This window comes from Triturus cristatus, chromosome 9 (genome assembly GCF_964204655.1).
Source record: "Triturus cristatus chromosome 9, aTriCri1.1, whole genome shotgun sequence".
Classification (NCBI taxonomy): Eukaryota; Metazoa; Chordata; class Amphibia; order Caudata; family Salamandridae; genus Triturus; species Triturus cristatus.
In genome coordinates, this window is record NC_140592.1 from 646,609,881 (window position 1) to 646,615,880 (window position 6,000).

Here is a 6,000-nt window from a genome sequence, read left to right on the forward strand (position 1 = left end):
CCCAGCTCCCCTGAACACTGCTGCTGTGAGTTCTAGCCTGCCAAGAGGTGCCTGTGCCAGTTTTTGGACTCTAAGGGTTGTTGCAGCTGTTTGGGAGCTGGAAGAAAAAAGAAACCTGAAGAACTTCTAAAATCGATGCATCGTTCTTCTTGCGGCTGTTTTCCCGACGCATCTCCACAACGCAAGAATGTCCACGCATCGCCGCACCGCTGCGTAAACCACCGCAGCGCCTCTCACCGCTGCAAGAATCGACATATCGAGGGATCACGGCTGAAGATGACCGACGCAGCACTGCTTGACGCTACTGCATCGATCACTGACTCAACCTGGATTTCCACACATCGTACCTGGGCGGCAAGTTCTTCCGACACATCACCCTCGGATGGCAACCTTCACGAAGAATCAAAGCATCACTTCCCGTACAGACGGGATTCGACGCAACCCTTCCTCTGCGTGCAGCGTGACTGTCGCATCGCCTCCCCAAGGTCTCAGGAGTGTTGCATCAGTTTGTTTTCCGACTCTGCGGCTGTTTGGCTTTTGGAACTTTAACGCATCTACAGGTACTTTGGTGAAAAGTCACGCATCCATAGTTTTCTATTGTACAAGTTCTTGAAATCTTTTTAAAGTCATATTTTTAACTGTGTATGTTGGATATTTGTCAGTTTGATCTTGTTTAGTTTAGATAAAGATACTTTATTTTTTTTCTTAACTGGTGTGGTGTCCATTTGTGGTGTTTTCACTGTGTTACTGTGAGTGTTGATACAAATACCTTACACATTGCCTTAGGGATAAGCCTGTCTATTCGTGCCAAGCTACCAAGGGGGTGAGCAGGAGTTATCTAAAGTGTGCATCTCCCTTACTCTGACTAGAACCAAGGGTCACTATTCGGACAAAGGTCCCTATCTCTGCCAACTAGAGACCCCCATTTCTAACATATACACTCTACTGGAGAAAACTTGTTTGGGTCGGCAGTGGTCGACACTGTGCAAGAAATAACAAAATGACATGGCAAAGGCCATGTGAGCTTTGCAATTTCAAGGACTCCCATAAAGGAAAACCCCCGTGAGAAAGCCAATAGGATGGGGTAGCTTATAAAGCTCAACACCACAATCATCCTACTAGCACGCAGCCCCACAACCAGCAGCACCGCAGCAGTAGCCGCTTCTGAAAGCCCTGTGCCAATCCATTTGTTAGAGTACAATGGGCATGGGACAGCCCTCGAGAGAAGCACACTCTTGAAGCAAGTGAGTTCACACAAACATCCCCACCACAGGACACAGTGCACTACCAGTTCAGGGTGCTCCCCTTGGCATCAAATCAGCACCCAGGGTGTTTATAAAATGCCTAACTGCTGTAACTGTTCCCTTGAGAAGAAAGGGGATACACATATACCCGTACCTAGAATGACTGGTATAAGCAGACTCATTCTCCCGGAGCACGAAGAGCATCCACATGGTCATGGACACACTTCACAAGCTAGCGTTTACAGCAAACCCTGAAAAATCATTACAATAACCGGAGAGGGAAAAGACTTTCCTGGGCGCAAGGCACAGTGAAGACAAAGGTGTTCCATACTACGAAGAGGATCCTGGTACTAGCAGAAGAAGCTTGCTGCGCCCGGAGGGGGCAGTATAACAGTAAGGATGGTGGAGAAAATGCCAGGCATGATGGCCTCCTGCATCCCACTGTTCCCCTGTGCATGATTGCATGAGACCAATTCAGTAACTGGTCCAAAATCAGTGTTCTGATAAAGACTTCTTACTGCGAATTCCTCACCTTATGAATTTCCCCAAACACCAGGCTGGATCCAGAAACTTTGGTAGCAATTCCCCCACACGTCGGTAGGTGATATTGTGTGGTTCTGAATTGGATCTGACCCCACCCCAGATGTTGTACGCGCTGCCACTGTGTGTTTCCGGTCCAGGGAAGGCATGGCTTGGCAGTTCGGGCTGGACTGTTCCCATGAGGCACATGGTCAGACTGATTTGCATATGGCCATGTCTGAACTGGGGTGGCAGAGTGGGCTAAAGAACGGTGATGGATCAAACCCAGATCTGTTGACTGGGTGTGAGTGTTTGATTGGTTCTGATGCTCCGTCCATCACCACCCCCTTTTGTACCGCTTTGTTCGCCATAAGTTGGCAGGGTATGCTCAGACGCGAGTCCCTTGCTCACTTTGCCACTGGATTCAAGCAACCCTGGCTGAAGACGGCTGAAATGCCAGAAACCGGTCCTAGGAAGCTTGTTTCCGGTCCAGGGAAGGCATGGCTTGGCAGTTCAGGCTGGACTGTTATCATGAGGCACAGGGTCAGACTGATTTGCATATGGCCATGTCTGAACTGGGGTGGCAGAGTGGGCTAAAGAACGGTGATGGATCAAACTCAGATCTGTTGACTGGGTGTGAGTGTTTGATTGGTTCTGATGCTCCGTCCATCACCACCCCCTTTTGTACCGCTTTACTCCAGCCCAAAGTCATGCCTTCCACCACTCACGGCGTCACTCCCGATGCCATTAGTTGGACATCAGTGCCTGTACCGATGTCAGGAATGGAGCCAATTGCCTTATCAGACTCTGAGACCCATGCCCCCTCCACCCAGACCTCAACAGATTGCCCAATCAGAACCTGACACATACGTCCCTTAATATATTGATGGTGATGATGGTCAAGACCAATATGATGAAGGCAATATATTTGATAATCTTCAGGATACAAGTAGTCTGGATAACATATCCTGATTTTGGCCTGTCATCCCTGACTGATGTTATGGCAGTGGAAGACTCTGCCTCCTTCACCATGGTGATCAGAACGGTGGTAGGAGGTTTGTACTTTACTTTCCATTGAGGTGAAAACAAACATACTTACTGAGGACCTTAACCCTGGACAAACCAGCCAAGAACCTCCATTACCCTTTAAAGGGGCCCTAACTGATGTCCTGGTGGGCACCTGGGGGAAACTAGGATGTTGCCCCCGTGAATAAACAAGTGACAAGGTGATACAAACCCGCTCTTGTAGATTTAGATTTTCTCCTCAAGCATCCTACTCCAGGGAGCTGGGTGGTGCAAAAGCCCACCAGTACCCTGAACACCAGTTCATTCCACGACCCCCCGGACAGAGACTAAACTGATGTGAATTTTCATCAAATGAATGTTCTCCTCCTCTAGCTTTGACCTTGGATACGTAAGCACCTCTTTCCTCCTAGGCAGGTACTCGCACACATTATGAGACTGAGTGGAGGACGTCTTGCTAGCTGTAAATGAGGAAATCGACCAGCGTTGATTTTAGATGGTCAGGATGCAGCGAAGTACACTGTTACCTCAAGTCAGTATACCACCGACTGACTAGGTAGGGCAGTCTGAACTAGCACTGGCTTCAGCTCCACACCTGGATTCACTCCATGGTCTCTTCGTCCAGCATCCAACAGTCCTTTACAGACATGCCCTTCAACAGCTCTATGCTTTTTAGAGTGAAGGCTGACTTGGCCATTGAAAGGTTTAATGAGAGCAAGACTACTACTACTTGCTCTTTGAGCCTAGCCCAGCCTGCTTGGCAGTTCAAGCAGCAACTTTGTGCCTTTCAAGCAGGTGAACAGCGTCCAGGCCCCCAGGGACAGCATGCTACCCAGACCCCAGCCACCCACCTTTCAGTCGCTGCAAAACCACTTTAATTGGCCCTCAGCGGCTCATGATCGACCGGGCAGAGGTCACATCACTGGTGCTAACTGTGGTTTCAGTAAGCCAAGACCACTTTCAGATATCTGATAGAAACATCTAACTGCAGATTCCTTACCTTTGAACTTCCAGGTTTCAGGCTGGATCCAGAAGAAGCAGTACCCCCATGCGCCGGTAGGTGGCGTCGGTCTACTTCGTGTGACGTGCATCGTGATTGTCGTCGTGACGTCCCCGTCATCAATATAACCGCCACACTGATGTCTGTTTTTTTCTTTCCTCACCAGCCACCGCAGATCCATTGAAGTGAGGCTACCTCCTGTCATTTTTTGACACTTTTTTTTTTACTTTTGTCGACTTCTTTGGTGTGTAGGATGTCATCCAAGATGGCTTAAGGGTTCAAGCCACAGGGCACCTGTCAACGAACCATGTCTGTTACAGATCCCCACTTGGTGTGTCTGGAGCTCGACCATGACTCGAAGCGGTGCTCCGACTACCGGGCCATGGCACCAAAAGCTTTGAGGGAGTGGTCCCTAAAGAAGCTTGCGGCCCAGCGTCCGTCACCACTGAGGTCGCCTCGATGATCCAGGTCTCGGTTGAGAGGAAGGTCCAAGCACTGTTCTGGCTAATTGAAATACTCTTTGTCGAAGTCAGGTAAGGGGCACCACAAAGAACACAAGAAACTTAACCCAGCCCGTCTCGCGACATGGCGGAGGAACCTCGGCTTTTGAGGCCCCGCTCTGCGGAGTGGGCGCCTGGGTCGGCTCCGCGTTTCCTTGCCTTTCCGGGTCCGGGAGCGACCTCTGCCAGACTTAAGGAGTTTTACGATGCTATGTGCACTGTGTTTGGGCGGTCTGACCCTGCTGGCACGCCTTCGGGCCTCGCAGGCTCAGATAATGGAGGAGACCCAGGCGCCACAGCCTCCAACTGGTCCTGTTCCCAAGACTGGACCGGTTCCAGTCGCACCACCACAGCGACCTTCCCCGGCGCCGCGTCCAGTGCCAAGGCCCTCGGTGTCGCCGGCGCCCACCCTCAGCACCCCGCCAATCCTTATACCCGACAACACTGAGCCATATCATTCAACCTGCCCTATTCTGAAGGGTTGGGGGATGGATGAAGAGTATTGGGAGAGGGAGCAAGATCCCTTAAAAATCCAGCAACTATAAGAGATGGACCGGTACGAGGACCTGGGTGAGGCCAGTTGTCTGGACACCTCTCCAGACTCTGGCATGCTCTCTCCACCTACCCTGGCTATGGAGGAGGGGGCATCTTATGCTATGGCGGTGCATAGGGCTGCGGAGGTCTCGGACCTGCAGCTACCTACAGTGGCAGTCAAGACGTCAGTCAAGACTAACGTCTTGACTGAGGTCCTGCAGCCTGGGGTCAACAGCTCGGAACCCTTTTTGCCTTTTAATGTGGCCTTAACGGACGTCCTTCTGAGTACATGGTCAAAACCCCGGACAGGCGCTCCTATGAATGGGACAATTGCCTGCTGCCATCGCTCTGCATCGGGCAACCCACTTTTCCTCACCACCCACTCCACCCCACAAAGCTTGGTGGTACAGCTTCCACTTCCTGTGGCTCATTCCCTTTCCTCACCTGCGGACAGGGAATCCAAGAGTCTGGAAAATTTTGGGAAGAACATTTTTTCTTCCTTCAGTCTTTCAATGCGGTCGGTGAACACCGCATGCCTTTTGGACTATTATTCACATTCTATATGGCACACTGTTGCGCAAGTGCTGCCCAGAGTGTCGGAGGAGTACCAAGATATACTTTCCCAAGCTATTTCCGACGAGGGAGACGCAGTAAAGCTCACCATCAGATGTGGCTTGGACACGATAGACTGACTGGCCTGAGCGATTTCCACGACGGTGGCAGTCTGTCGCCACGCCTGGCTGAGAACGTCTGGCTTTTCTGGGTATGTCCAAGCCAACCTCATGGACATGTCCTTCGATGGATCCTGTCTCTTTGGAGACAAGGCAGATGCCACTCCTGAGCACTTCAAGAACTCCCGGGCTACGGCCAAGTCCTTGGGCCTCACTACCACATCCCGGACGCATTCCACTTTTCACTCCTTTTGTGACTACGTAAGTGACTACCAACCACGCCAACCCTATTCCAGCCAGAGGGCCCTGCATCTCAAACGCTCCCTTTTATTGGAGCGGTTTTGGACACAGTGCAGTTTGGGGCCTATCCTCCCGAGCAGCGAGTCCAGAATAGTTAGGCTATGATACTGATATTTCAGTCTCTGTCCTGGATTTCGGTGAGAATGACTTTGAGGCTGTTGGGCTTCATGGCCTCCTCCATCGTGCTAGTGACCTAGGCACGGTGGCAA